Source organism: Cucurbita pepo, chromosome 16 (genome assembly GCF_057944985.1).
Source record: "Cucurbita pepo subsp. pepo isolate OVF chromosome 16, ASM5794498v1, whole genome shotgun sequence".
In the NCBI taxonomy this organism is placed as follows: Eukaryota; Viridiplantae; Streptophyta; class Magnoliopsida; order Cucurbitales; family Cucurbitaceae; genus Cucurbita; species Cucurbita pepo.
This window is the reverse complement of record NC_141813.1, coordinates 9,724,198-9,740,707: the sequence shown is the minus strand read 5'-3', so window position 1 is coordinate 9,740,707 and position 16,510 is coordinate 9,724,198. Positions and strand designations below refer to the sequence as shown.

Genomic DNA, 16,510 nt, shown 5'->3' with positions numbered 1-16,510 from the left:
GTGGCGTCCGGTATTGTATGTCATACATACCCGACCAAGCCAGGCCTAGGGAGTTCACATGCGAACTCACCTGGTGGGCTCACAGTCACGCACGTGGGCCATGTGTGGGAAAGTACCATGCATCCACCCCCACCCGGACAAGGCAAGAGCCTAAGGCTATGGGAAGGAATGGAAGATAGACCCCTCTCTCAATTTCTTTCTTTTGACACTTGTGCTCATGTATGTGTATTGTGTGCGACCGCATGTATCCTTATGTATGATTATATGCTTAACCTCAACAGTGGGGCGACTTACTGGGTATTTTATATAATACTCAAGCCATGTGCTACCCGTATTTTCAGGTAAGGGCAAGGTTCCCATGTACGGTTGACGATGGATGCTGCGAAGGCCATGAAAATCTTAAGGAAGGTTTGTAGTGTCGTATGGGTCTTGTTGGATTGTTTTGGGTTCATAGTTATTGCAATTATTTCTTCTGGTTAGCTGTTGATTACTTCTAGGTTAGGCTGTTGTCATTGTTTTTCGTCCCGGAATGAACTACTTATAATAATAGACGTATTGTCATTTTTTAGGCTGTCTTACATAAACTATCGCACTTTCGTTATATGAGTACAAGGTAACGTCACTAATTAGGATAGAGAAAATTAAGGACATTATAGAAAAGAAAAAGAGTCCATATCTAAACTTAACATATCATAGATTATGAAAGAACATGAAAAGTAACACATAATTGGTGGCTTGATTAAACCATTTATAAAAGAAATGCGTATGTAATGAACACTATTCTTTCACTTCCTCGTAGAACAAAGAAGAGAAAACATTCATGACATCTTTAGGCAAGGTAACTCCAACTTCCACTCCTCCATTCCCACTTCTACTCTCCGTCATTGAAAAACTTCCATTCGGGTTTATCGAAACCATCTCCACTTTTTTACTATTTCCCCACCGGAAGTCAATCTCATAAACTCCAAACCTTGGCGATCCTCCCGCTACAATCATTTTAGATATGGGCATCTCCCTCCCCCATCGACCTAAAATCTCTTCCACCATTTCCACTACTTTATTCTCCTTCACACTTTTCTCCATCTCCATTATTCTATCACTAATCTTGTTTGCAACCATTGCCATCCCATTTTCTTGCTCCAATTCCTTCGCTTCCAAAAACTCTCCCAACCCAATTACACCGTTACCAAGATAATTGAGTCCCCCTAGAGCTCCCATACGAGGCCGCATATCCACAGTGAAGAACAAAGCAATCTTACTTTTCGGTTCAATTCGCTCCGCCTTGACGATGCACGTTGAGATAAGTGTTGAGATATGATTCAAAGTATTCAAAATGAAGATATGATTTAAAGTAGTTGAGATATGATTCAAATATTCAAACTACCCTGATTTTAGGAAATTTTTAGTAGATTTGAATTTATCTAGATTTTGATGATTTACTATTTCTGGTCCCGTGTATAGGCTATAAATACTGTAATTGTGTAACCCTCTATGCATCAAGTCAGTAGACATTAATAAAGCACCCTCTATGTAATTGTGTAACCCTCTATGCATCAAGTCAGTAGACATTAATAAAGCACCCTCTATGCATCAAGTCAGTAGACATTAATAAAGCACTGCAGCTTCTATCTATTCTCATCTATTCCTGTCTATTCCTATATCCCTTTTTCCAACAATTGTGGTATCAGAGCCAAGTTCGTTCGACAGAGGGCGAGTGATTATTTTCTTTCACAAAACAAATATGGCAGTAGCTGGTTTTTCTTCCTCTGCACCGTTGTTACCAATCTTTAATGGCGAAAAATATGAGTGGTGGAGCATCAAGATGAAGACCTTGCTCAGATCGCAGGAGCTATGGGACTTGGTGGAGCACGGGTTTGCTGATGTATTAAAACCCACAATAGAAGAAAAGGAGAGACTAAGAGAAACCAAGAAAAACGATGTCAAGGCTCTATTCATTATTCAGCAAGCAGTTCATGAGACTATCTTTTCACGAATTGCAGCAGCAACCACATCAAAGCAGGCATGGTCAATTCTACAGAAGGAGTTTCTAGGAGATTCAAAGGTCATGACAGTGAAATTGCAATCTCTAAGACGTGATTTTGAAACTCTACTCATGACGAATGGCGAATCAATTGCTGATTTTTTGTCAAGATCAATGGCAATAGTCAGTCAGATGCGTACCTATGGAGAGAAAATTTCAAACGAAACAATTGTTGCAAAGGTGTTGAGAAGCTTGACTCCAAAGTTTGACCATGTGGTGGCCTCCATAGAAGAAGCTAAGGATCTATCCATACTCTCTGTTGATGAACTGATGGGCTCACTTCAGGCTCATGAGGCAAGAATCAATAGAGCATCAGAAAGGAACGAAGAAAAGGCACTACAGTGAAGGAGACAACCAATAACGAAAAAGAAAATATTCATTTAGCAGGTAGAAGTCGTGGAAGAGGAGGATTTCGCAACTTCCATGGTGGTCGTGATAACAGGTGGAGAAGTGATGGACAGAGACAATTCAATGAACAAAGGAATGTCATACAATGTTACCATTGTAAAAGGTATGGTCACACAAAATCTGATTATTGGTATAAAAATCAACGAATGAATTTTGCAGCAGAGAATGAAGAAGAAGAAGAAAAGCTGTTTGTGGCGTGCATGGATACTAATCCGAAAAAAGGTAACTTATGGTTTGTTGATAGCGGATGCTCGAACCATATGACAGGCACCAAATCCTTATTCAAAGAGCTTGATGAGATGCAAAAGATTAAGGTGCAACTTGGAAATACAAAAGAGATGCAAGTTGAAGGAAAAGGCATAGTGAAAGTCGAAACCAGTCACGGTAAGATAAAACAATTAGATAATGTTCAATTTGTACCTGATTTAGGGTACAATTTATTGAGTGTTGGACAATTGATGACCAGAGGACACTCAGTTATATTTGATGATAACACATGTGTCATTACACATAAGAAATCTGGCCATAAAGTTCAAATTGCCATGACTTCAAATAAGATGTTTCCACTTGATGTTTCTAACATGGAGGATTTTGCTCTTACTGCTGGCATGAAAGATGATTCAACATTATGGCATCTCAGATATGGACATCTTCATATGAACGGCCTGAAAATACTCAGGGATAAAGGTATGGTTTTCGGATTAACAAGAATTGACTCAACTAATTTATGTGAAGGATGCATTTATGGCAAGCAGACTAGGAAGTCTTTTCCTGTTGGAAAAGCTAAAAGAGCTTCACATTATCTAGAACTAATTCATGCTGACTTATGTGGGCCAATGCAAACGAAGTCCTTGGGTGGGAGTATATACTTTTTACTATTCATTGATGATTATAGTCGCATGAGCTGGGTTTACTTCCTACAACATAAGTCAGAAACGTTTCAGAAGTTCCAGATTTTTAAAGCTATGGTAGAGAACCAAAGTGGCTGTCACATTAAAGTTCTTCGCACAGACAGAGGTGGCGAGTTCATATCTAAAGAGTTCAATCTGTTTTGTGAAGAAGTAGGCATCCAAAGGGAATTAACAACTCCCTACACTCCAGAACAAAATGGAATCGCTGAACGAAAAAATCGAACTATTGTGGAGATGGCAAGAAGTATGTTACAAGCAAGGAAACTTTCAAACCAATTTTGGGTAGAAGCCGTAGCAACATCTGTTTATCTATTAAACATTTCACCAACAAATGCGGTTATGAATCGAACTCCTTATGAAGCATGGCATGGAAGAAAACCATCGGTAAGTCATTTACGAATCTTTGGTTGTGTTGCTTATGCTTTGAAACATCCTCAAACTCGTCAAAAGCTTGATGAAAAATCTGAAAAATGCATTTTCATTGGCTATTGTACTCAATCAAAGGCATATAAACTATACAACCCCGTTAGTGAAAAGATTTTAGTTAGAAGGGATGTAATATTTAATGAAAACGTGAGTTGGGATTGGAGTAAAGAACAGGAGCAGCAAAAGATTACAGTTGAAGTTTCCCCAAATGAAGAGACAAGGGTCAACTCCAGTGCATCCACTGCAACACAAAGTGTGTCAAATTCATCATCTTCACAATCACTGAATAGCAATTCTTCTCTTGAAGAACTTTCGGATGAGACACCTCCAAGGAAGTATAAATTTTTAGCTGACATATATGCATCATGTCAGTTTGCTCTTACTATTTCAGACCCTATGAATTATGAAGAAGCAACTGAAAAAGAAGACGGGAAGAAAGTCATGGCAATAGAGATGCAGTCCGTTAAGAAAGATGGAACATGGGATATGGTTGACCTACCAAACGAAAAGTTTTATGGAGATTTACAAGAAGAGGTTTATGTAACACCGCCCGAGGGATTCATAGAGGAAGACCAAAAAACAAAGGTATACAGGCTAAGACAGACATTGTACGGGTTAAAACGGACATACTTACGAAGGCCTTGTCAAAAGAAAAGTTCTATACTTACATCTGCAACTTTGAATCAAGGGGGAGTGTTGAGACATGATTCAAAGTATTCAAAATGAAGATATGATTTAAAGTAGTTGAGATATAATTCAAATATTCAAACTACATAGATTTTAGTAGATTTGAATTTATCTAGATTTTGATGATTTACTATTTCTGGTCGAGTGTATAGGCTATAAATACCGAGAATTCTGTAACCCTTTATGCATCAAGTCAGTAGACATTAATAAAGCACGGCAGCTTCTATCTATTCTCATCTATTTCTGTCTATTCCTATATCCCTTTTTCCAACAATAAGGGCATATGTCAATACAAAAGTTGTAAGATGACGAGTGGATGTAGAATTTGTTGCTACTTTTCTCCTTAACTTCTCTATGTCAATGCGTGTAAGCTCAAACGTGGCATGCACCACATCGTCCGAGATGACCCTTTTTGGGGTAAGTACAAGTACTTTGGGTTGACGAACAAACGCTCCATAATGCTTAACGTATAATCTTTGCAACCCATTTGGATCCTTTGCGGCTGTTCGGTCAAAAAATGGTGTCAACTCCGGGGGCAGCGTGGGGAGATTATTATTAGTACAATTGAGTGTACTACAAATAGAAGCCCATGATTTCAAGAACATGGTGGATGTTTTCCCATCAACAACCACATGGCTGGTTATGATGCCAATGGAAAACCCACTTTTGGGGAATAAAGTGATTTGAAGAGACATGGGTGGAGCAATGGTGTGGGATGTTGGGAGTTGGGGTACGAGGAAATGAGATTCCTTTGCCTTCCGAACATGATTTGACAAGAGATGGTCGAAATCAGCATCTGTTTTAGCAATAGTGAGGGAAACAGAGTCGCCAGGGTTGTAAAGAATAAAGGGGTGTTGAGAGTGATGGGGCCAAACGAGGTTGCCAGCGAGAGGGAGAAAATGGGAGAGTGTGAGAGAGAGAGAGAGTGTTTGAGGGTTTGGAGAATTGAATCGAAGCGAGGCAGGTCATTGGCGGGCAAGGAGTAAAAGAGAATGCGCTCGGTGGGTGGGGATATAAATTGCACAAGATCGGAGAAAGTGAGCGGGAGAGAGAAGTGAGTGGGCGGGGAAGTAGAGGGAGTGATATTGCAAACCTCCAAAACCTCCATTATTGCCTTTGGTTGCCCAATTTTGGGTTAAACAAGGTTGATATGAGGTTGCCTTTTGTACCCAAACTTTCTTAATTTTTCTTTTTCCTTCGTAGTTAGAAAGTGATCATCAAACAAATCACGTTGTTCCCTCACTTACTCAACCGAGATTTATATTTTTTAATCTTACAAAGTGTGAAACATGTGATCCTCTAGAATGGTGCCATAAAAAAAAGAAAAGAAGTAATTCAAATAAAGGCTATGTGGGCCTCGTATAGAGTGGAAGTATTCTAATTATTCTAATTTCTTTAATTGTAATTATTGAATTAGGTAGCTCGTATGATTGTTGATGTAGTTGGATCTATGATTTGTTCGGATTTTGTTGAATGAGTAGAGTTCTTTCTTACTTCCATTTTGTAATGAGAGAAAGAAAAAGAGTAATGGATGAGGATTGGATTCATTGTCATTTTTGTCCGAGTAAAGAAGTCAAGATCAAATAAATAAAAAAGGGCTAGCCCGTATGATATCAACCAAGAGACATCAGTCATACAATATACTTCAATGAAGACGTGAAGAAAAGGTTGTCAAAATTATCAAAAGATGTTTCAATTCATGCTATATTGAAGAAGAATGAAGTTTGAATGATAAGATAAGAAAATCAACTACAAGGAGAGTAAGATTTGGATTACCTTGTTGATCAAATATCTCAAGGCAAGAGCATTGTCTGAGATTCGAATCACTCCACAAGCAAGATCGATCATGTCTAGCTTGAATGATTCTTGTTGATCAAATATCTCAACGCAAGAACACTTGATTGAGATTCAAATCACTCCACAAGCAAGATTGATCATGTCGAGCTTGAATGATTCTACATGCAACCTAAACTACATAGAATTGCAAAGAAAGTTAGTCATTGGCTAAAGAAGAGCACAAATGCTTCTTTTACTATATTTTCCAAGTCTGCTTACAAATACAACATATAAGGCTTTATATAACCTCAAAAATGAAACTATTAAAGGTATTCTAAGAGTTGTAATATTCATACTTTATGGCCGTAATTAGCCATTATGTAAATATAACCGAAATTAAATAAAAAGTCTTAAAATACAATAACTCTAAATTACTCTAAATTGTAACCCACCCAAAATTTACAACAATCAAACTTCATTCTTCTTCAATGTAGCATGAATTGAAACATCTCTTGATAATTTTGACAACCTTTTCTTCACATCTTCATTGAAGTATATGTATGATTAATGTCTCTTGGTTCATATCACCGTAAAGACCTTGATCCACGTGAATTACTTGTGGAGAACCTCCATAACGACCCACTATTTTGGATTCTCGAGTCATTGGTCGCTACTACTACTATGGAAATAAAAATTGATTTAGTAATTTTGATCCATTAAAAAAAGCAAGTAGTAAATGAATTAAAACCTAAAACAAAAAGAGTTAATACGAGAGACTTTGATGAAAACGTTCAACAAAAAAGATAACATTAGGAGTCATAGTCAAGACCCAAATCTATCGACTCCTATAGTCCCACAGTTTGGTTTTGCATCCACCACGCACTGTTCAGCTTAATTGTCACCATAGATTTTTAAGGCATCAAATTTCAGACCATGATTTAAAAGATAAGACAATAATAAATAAATGAAAGCGAAAACATGGTAAAATTTCGTGCAATTAAAGTCATACACCACCATAGTCAAAATCTAAAATAAAAGTAATAAAAAAAAACAACGGTTGTTCAGGTTTTTAAAAATGGGGAACCAGAGCAGGATACAAAATGAATGTAAATGACAACCGACAAAATATAGATTACATTGACTCCCATGTTGACATTCCTCTATGTTTTCATAGCTCTCGAGCACTCTCCAACCTCGTACACTAACTTGAGATCACCTAAAAAAAAGGAGGAAAACGGAGTGAGTGTAAAAGTACTCAGTAAGCAATCTACTTGTTGACTCCCATTGCATTTTTAATCTAATAGGTAACCATGAGTTTTTCTCTAGGCTCCAGGTAGTTTAGGCCTAATCTCTATTACTATCTGAGCAATTGAGAGGCCTCGTAGTACCAAGCTGTACTCTAATTTGAAACTTACCTTTAGGGGTTTATACAAATTACCCAACTTTTTTTTTTTTTTAATTAGTGTAGCTTGCTTTGCCTATGCAGTGAGAGACTGGTGTCTTAGGTTAAGCGCTATTTCATAAAGATTTGATACGATAGTGAGAATGTTCGATTAATCCACCACACCTAAATGATGTAAAAGTTATCTTATTTATAATCAAATAAATTACAAAGATACAGAAAGAGTAATAAATGGAAATAACAATAAATAGTGGTAAGAAGGCAAAATATTTGCCTTTAATAAAATATTAAATATGATATATATGGTAAACTATAATTTAGTACTAAATATCCTTAGCACCCCACCGCAAGCTAACCGTCGGATTTGAACGAATGTGAAGCTTGGATCTGAAAAATTCAGAGATCGGTTGAGAAACACTTTTCATGAAGATGTCAATAACCTAGTTCGGAAGAGGCATAGAGAAACACTTTCTTGACCTTCGAAAACTACTTTGGGATCGTCGATCAGCGGCAATGTTGCCATGGCTTCAGCGAGAATATGTCTAACCCATGAAGAGGGATCATTGCTTACCGACGATGCTGCCTTGGCTCTGGTGAGAATATGTCAACCCAAGAAGTAGAAGGAGAAACCTAGAGCAAGGGACAAAGACAATGTTGAAGAGGGAATTGTCACCACAGTGGGCGAAGAAGTCAATTTTGGCTCGAATGGTGGCGGCGACTTGGTTGGCGAAGAGGCCAGTGCGGCGCCCAGATTTCAAAGGTAAATCTCTGCATGATAGGTTTAGGTTAGGGTTTCTGTGAAGGATGAAGGGAAGATTGGGAAGAAAATGAAAGAGACTATGTTGGTTGAGGGAAAATCGATTGTGTTGGAAAAGGTGATATTGTATGTACAAAGTATGGTGATGGGTGATTTGGAGGTCAAAAGGGTGGAGCTGAAGAGTAATCAATCGGCTCCGCATGTGGCAGTCATGGAGACTACCCCTGCGGCGTCAAAGCCAGGGTGGTGGAAAAGAAGATGAGTAGGGGATTTAAAAGCCATTGAAAATAAGGGATCGGGGTTATTAAATCGAAAGGGCTTTGATGCCATGAGAATGTTTGATTAATCCACCACACCTAAATGGTGTGAAAGTTATCTTATTTATAATCAAATAAATTAGAAGGATATGGAAAGAGTAATAAATGGAAATAACAATAAATGGAAAGAAACCTATGGTAAGAAGGCAAATATTTAGATATTTGCCTATAATAAAATATCAAATATCATATATATGGTAAACTATAACTTAGTACTAAATATCCTTAACAGATAGTATAGTGTCTGCTAATCTGAACATCATTCAAGGAATTTTAGAAAACGAGTCATCCCATAGGACCATAAAGTCTTCTATGTTGGGGGGGGGGGGGGGGGGGTGACCTCTCGTGTGCCATCCAGCTACTAAGTCAACTTATGCGGTCCCACACTTTCCTCTTTTGAACGAGTTTATAGTTCAATAGCCTTTCTTGGGAGACCTCTAGCCATTTCCACAAGGTTGGGGCATACAATACCCTAAACAGCCTATGCCGGGGGGCGACCTCTCGTGTGCCATCCAGCTACTAAGTCAATTTATGTGGTCTCACACTTTCCTCTTTTGAACGAGTTTATAGTTCAATGGCCTTCCTTGGGAGACCTCTAGCCATTACCACAAGGTTGGGGCATACAATACCCTAAACGGCCTATGCCTTGCTTGACAGTACTAGTATCGAAGTGAAAAGGGTAGTGGAGACTATGATGTCACCATACCTACTACTTATAGTTTGAACGGCCACCTTAGTTATTCTTGGATGTGCTGGAGGTGTACGAGGATTTCTTAAGAGGTTTAAATCTTGTCTCTCATTTTTAGGACATTTAGGACAATCTCCTCGAGGTAATCCATTCTCTAGATGCACCCAGGTCTAGACCTCTAATCATCGTTCACAATCCTAAGCTTCTAGGTTTACTAAATACATACTGACCTCGGTCAACTTGAAACTACTCTAGCTCTTATGTCCTAGTTTTAGCTTGGTTCTCTTGTGCATACTTTCCTAGTGGTATTATCATATTAATCACCTAGAGCATAATATATATAATCTAAATATTCGTGCAGGCTAATTAGGAAGATAATCCTATCAATCAACTAAAGCACTGAAAACATAAACTAGATAATCCTAGGAAGATAATCCTATCAATCAACTAAAGCATTGAAAACATAAACTAAAATCTTTGTGCAAACTCAACGGAGAGATAACATCCATCAATTACCTAGAGCACAAATCACAATAGCCCATCTTTCACCGTATTCATCCCAAAATCTCTTGGCAGAGGTAATTTTGTAATGACATACATCCAATATAGATTACTTGTTCAAATAGTCCCAACTCATATTTTAGTCATGCTTAATCTCTTTCTAGTTCTATGGAAAGAATAAAAACATTTCGCTTCTCAGAATTTCAATCTAGCTATATAACAAAATTATCCATAACATACCTACAATGCATTTTCATCTAAAATTTCTCTTTTGAAGTCTTAAACATGTACATTCTAACTATCTATAGTAAGAAAGAGTAGCATGCTAGCACGTCCTAACAATCCCTATAAATTTTACTCGAAAAGATTTGAGTGCCTACTTATTTGAATGGAGTGTGTAATTTTTTTAACTTATTTTTTCTCTCGTGGAAAGCTTCAAAATTCGAGTAAAATTAAGGTTAGTATCTAAAGGTGAATGAAAAAAAAAGGTCAAATAGGGCAAAAAAGGACTTACATGTGTGCAAAGGGGAAGGATTACGCGCGGCTTTTAATTTTCTCATCAATTTTCTCATCAAGTTTCTCATCAAGGTGTGGACTTACATGTGTGCAAAGGGGAAGGATTACATTGTAAGTGGTTTTAACTTGATGAGAAAATTTAAGAAGTTATCTCTCCTTCAAGTTGTTCTTTATAATTAATATATTTGTTTTGATAATTTCAATCGTAAGTCATATCAAACATTTGGTATCATAGCAAGGATGCCGAAACAAATTTCGTCACTATACAAAGTCGTAAGAGGAGATATGATAAAGAGTAATGTTCTAGTACTTAGTACTCACAAAGGGTAACTATGCAGCATGGTCGATAAAGATGTGTGTTAACTTACAGACACAAGGCATATGGGGTGCTATCGAGCATAGTGATGACGTTGAGGAACATAAGGATAGGATGGCTCTTACCACCATCTACCAAGCAGTCTCGGAGGATGTCCTTCTCATGTTGGCAGAGAAGGACTCGACAAAGGCAGTGTGGGAGATGTTGCAAACAACGCATGTGGGTGTGGAACGTGTCAAGGAAGCAAAGGTGCAAACCTTGTAAAGTGAGTTAGAGGCTATTTAAATGAAGAATGGTGAGTAAATAGATGACTTTGCCATGAAATTGACGATGACCATTAGTAACATCTATTCGTTAAGCAACAAGGTGGAGGAGATCTCCATCGTCAAGAAGTTCCTTCGAGCTATCCCCCTAGATTCATGTAGATTGTTACCTCTATTAAGCAGTTCGGTGACGTTAAGAACATGTCGGTTGAGGAGGTCACTGTTCGTCTTAAAGTCCATGAGGAGAGACTTAGTGGCTACGAAGATAAAGATGAGGAGAATAACCTCTTACTCACACATGAGGAGTTGCTCGCACGATCATGGCATAGTTGCAGACATGGCCACGGGCGTGGCGACAGGAGAGGTCGTGACAATACTTCACAAACCCATGGCAATGTCAACCAATTGAAGGACAAGAGCATGATTAAGTGTTACTCTTGTGAAAAATACAGGTATTATGCGGTGGAGTGCCACAACAAGCAGTGCGATGAGGAGGCAAACCTCACATTCACAGATAACGAAGAGCTTGTACTCATGTTGGCCGAGAAGATGCCCAATCTATTGATCCTCAATGAAGAGAAGATTATGTCAGACCTCTTCGCAAATGGATAAGACCAAATGAAGACCAACATATGGTACCTAGACAATCGGGCGAGCAACCATATGACTAGAGATCGAGCAAAGTTCAAGGAAATTAATGAGAAGTTCATTGAAAACGTGAAGTATTGCGACTGATCAATTTTATCGATTCAAGGCAAAGGATCCATTTTGTTCTATTGTACAATGACGACCAACATTTATGAACCAAGGTATATTACATTTCGAGTTTGAAGAGCAATATTATTAGAGCCTTGGTCAAATTACAAAAGAAGGTAGTAGAGTGGAGTTAGTTGGATCGTTCCTCAAGATATTCGACAAAAACGGAGCCCTATTGATTAAGGTAAAACGGTCAAAGAACCGCCTATATATGATGCATAAACCTCCTCATACTATGTCATGAAAGCTATATATATATATATCAAACATAAACCTCCTCAGACTATGTCATGAAAGCTATGCTATATATTACAAAATGTACGAGAATTAAGTAAGCAGAAATCACAAACTTATTATGATTATAGATAAATGGAAGTTTTTCATCGTACATTATGTCATGATTATAAGCTATAAGGACCTCATGCATATTTGTGTAACACATCTTTGGAATACTTCCACACTATGACGACGACGAACATGTACATTATGACTTATGGTTTACCACATTATGTACACCGTGATATTATGGGGGTCCTTTCCCTCCGTGGTGCTCGACATAAAGCCCTTAGTGAGTACTAGCCCGATGAGGCTGGTCCACGTGTGTGTGAGCCTACCTGGTGCGCCAATGCTCATACGTGTGAGTCATGTGTAGAAAAGTACTAAACATTCAACGTTGCCCAGACTGGGAAGCTACCTAAGGTCATGCTATGCTATGTTAAAAGAATAGGTCACCCTATGTTCTATGTGTTTGCATTTTTCGACTCCAGTAATGGGGTTACTTACTTAGTATTTCTTAAAATACACAAGTCATGTGCTACTCTGACATTCTAGGTAAAGGTAAAACACCCTTGTACGATGATAGTGACGTCGTGATGAAGGCCATGGAACCCGTTGTTAGGGTAGTTGCAGTCATTTTTATTTTGTAGCCTAGGCTAGATAAGAACATTGTGTTATTCTTCTCTTTATTTTATTTTGTTTTTGTTGTTTTTGTTTTAAATTTTTACATCTTCAAACGGTTTAAGTCCATGTCATCATTCATGAACTATTTTAATTGAAGTATTCCGGACTCTACAGTAATGTCATGTGTCACGATCCTACTTTTTTCAACCGCGCAGCATCGTGATCTTGACACGCTCACAACCAGCCTTAAGGGGAATCAAGCCCCATATATATTTTTGGCCTCGGTTTTGTGGCTTCATCAGACCTTATGCAAGGTTTTTCTTCACCAATCGAACATCGCTTGTGCAGAATCCAAGCTTGTTCGACCACACACGCTGCCTGCGTGTGCATGTTCAATCGTCTGCGACACAATCGACTTGCCTCTACACTAGGCCAAGTCATTCGGCTCGACTTTGCCTCTACTCAGGGACAAGGTCTCTCAATGGAACATCACGTCTCATCTTGTCATCTTGATTCCCATCGACATGGCCCATATGTCTTGACGCCAACGAGGTGTCGTCGGCCATCACACCTCACTTGGTCATGCCATCGAAACGGGCCCACATGTCGCTCATCTCATTGAGACATCTCGAACATCCATCCATCCGAGTTCTATCGAGGTATTGGCCGTCCCGTGCCCATGCCATGTCATTTACAGATACCGTACAGGATAGCAGGTACATACATAAACCTCTGACACGCGGGCTGGGGCGCAAAACTGGCACACCCGTAGCACCCGATACTGTCCTTGAAAAAACTCATTTCAAAGGAAGTCACCTGAGACACTCGTTTCGGCACGCTCGCACTCGCTATGACACACGTATGTGCCACAGGGTAGCTCACTTAAGCCACAGATCCCAGGGGTGGTGGACAGTTGACACCATGCCTCCCCTATAGTACATTTTGAGCCATTTTCAATCTTTTACGCATAGACATGATTTTGGCGAACGGTCATATAGTGCATGGAGTGTCTATGTCTGATTGACACAAAATTTGGCAAGCATTCATATTTCATATGGACGGACTTAACTCCAAAACCGATGCCAAAATTCCTTTTGGAACCCTAACTTTTGAGGTTAAGGTCCGGGACCTTATCCGGCCCTTCAACAAGTCTATCTTTGTCACTCTTGTCTATTCGATGTCTCTATCTTGCTTATGTCTCGACTTGTCTTCAATGCCCATTCTGTGTGGTTTGTTAGATGACGCACCGTCCTCCTCGATCACATTATGGCACTCATCTAGGCCCTCGTGTGACAAAATAGGCGCCACTTGAGGGTCACTGCTTCTTTTGTTGCAACGTGAGAGTCGCAATCTACACTCTTCATAGTTAGGTTGTGACACCATGCATGTAGTAGCTCCTTTCTCTTAGAAGAAAAGTAGAGTTGTTACCGTGCACTTTTCTTTTCAGTGACTCAATTATAGGAACAACTTCATAGTTAAGCATGCTTTGCTTAAAGTAATTCTATATTGGGTGACTTTCTAAGAATTCTTTTAGAATGCATGTGAGTAAGGACAAAGCATGCTAAAAACACTCGTGTTAGTTTCTAGAGATAGTCTTCACTTTTAAACGTAAAAAGTAAGTAACTTGACCATATCATAGAGGATGCAGCAACATGACCAACACCCATTAAAATATATAATTAGAGAATTAATAGTTTATCAAAGCTTATCCCAACTTCATATAAATTATTCTTTTGGTACTATTTGAAATATTCTTAACTAAATGATTTCACTCTTCTTAATTTCACCTCTTAGTTCATCATGGACTCTTGTAGGAGAGAAAAGAAAGAGAGTCCATATCTAAACTTAACATATCAGATAGATAATGAAAGAACATGAAAAGTAATACATAATTGGTGGCTTGATTAAACCATTTAGACAAGAAGTACCTATGTAATGAACACTATTCTTTCACTTCCTCGTAGAACAAAGAAGAGAAAACATTCATAACATCTTTAGGCAAAACAAATCCAACTTCCACTCCTCCATTCCCACTTCTACTCTCCGTCATTGAAAAACTTCCATTTGGGTCTATCGAAACCATTTCCGCTTTCTTACTATTTCACCACCCGAAGTCAATGTCATAAACTCCAAACCTCGTTGATCCTCCCATTCCAATTATTTTAGATACGGGTATCTCTCTCCCCCATCTATCACTAATTTCTTCCACCATTTCCACTACTTTATTCTCCTCCACACTTTTCTCTATCTCCATTATTCTATCACTAATCTTGTTTGTAACCATTCTCATCCCATTTTCTTCCTCCAATTCCTTCGCTTCCAAAAACACTCCCAACGTACTCACACCATTACAAAAATAATTGAGCCCCCCTAGAGTTCCCATACGAGGCCGCATCTCCACAGCGAAGAAACACCGAACTTTCTGCTAGGCGAATCACAGATTGGTTGTTGCAATGAAGTGGTATTGGATAGTTAATTTTCTAGTGCCAATCTTCTATCAAGAGTTTCAGCCATAAACTTTCCTGAGCTGCTCCAGCGGCTATAGTCTGCTTCTCTAGTTGACAATGATACTGTTGGTTGTCTTTTGCTACACCAAGAAATTATTCTCGAACCGAGCTTGAACACATATCCAATACTTGATCTTCGGGTACCGTGATATCCTGCATAGTCAACATCACGGTATCTAGCTAGCTTGTGGTCTTTGCTTCTTCTATACAAACAATTGTATTTGATTGTACCTTTGACATATCTCAAGGTCCGTCAAGCCACATCCAAATGAAGCTTCTTTGGATTTTGCCTGTACTGACTAATGTCTCTAACTTCATGTTCAAATCTATTTGGTTGGTTCATATAGATCTCTTAGCCCAACTCTCCATGCAAAAAAGCTTTCTTCATATCCATCTGCCATAGTTTCCAATCTTTATTTACCACAAGTGTTGGAGGAACTTGTACGATAGTGATCTTTGCCACTGGACTAAACATTTCATCATAGTGTAATCCATATTCTTGAGAGAACCTTGGATCTACAGTCTAAGCTTTGTATCTCACGATTAATCCATCCAGAATACACTTTATTTTTTTAAATCCACCTGCAAAAGATAGATTTAACATCTCTTGACCTTGGCACTAGTTCCCAAGTTTGATTCTTCTCCAAAGTTATAGTTTCTTCCTCCATTGCCTGTTGCCAAGCCATATTTTGTGATGTTTCTTCATACGTCTCTGGCTCTTTAATTTCGTCTTCTATTATAGCTATATTGGCATACATTGGATTTGGTTTATGGATTCTTTCTGACCGTCTAAGTCGTTGAGGTGCCTTTTCCTTTTCACCATGTTCTCTTAGTTGAGTCACTTCTTGCTCACCAGCATCAGTGTCACTTAGATATTCAAGCACATCAGCACTTAAGCAAATGTGTACAGTTTGCTCCCCATCTTCTGTGAAAGAATTTCTTCAGTTTTCTCCCCCGTCTCCTGTGGAAGAATTTCTTCAGTTTGCTCCCCCGTCTCCTATGGAAGAATTTCTTCAATGTTATCCAAGCCCGATAATACTTCCTTCTTTGAGGGTCACCCCTCTTCCATTGCACCACTTTGATCGTCAATCATGTGGTTTGAGCATCCTGAATCAATGATCTAGTCGTCCTCGTAATCAATATGTTCTCTCATCATTGCCATGAGCGCTAGCTCATCTTCTTCTATAACACAAATTGCCTCTGCATCCCATTCCTCCTCAATCTCTATGTTGGAGGATGCCACGTTGCTTTCAACATATTTTTTCTTGGACCAACAATCTCTGGGCATGTGGCCCTTCTTCCCGCAATTGTAGCAATTACCTTCAAATCTCTTTCCTT

General features: G+C 38.8%; 1 pseudogene; it reads right to left on the bottom strand.

Moving 5' to 3' along the window:
• Positions 1 to 739: 739 nt before the first annotated feature.
• Positions 740 to 5,591, bottom strand: LOC111777021 (malonyl-CoA:anthocyanidin 5-O-glucoside-6''-O-malonyltransferase-like; annotated as a pseudogene).
• Between the last annotated feature and the right edge of the window lie 10,919 nt (positions 5,592 to 16,510).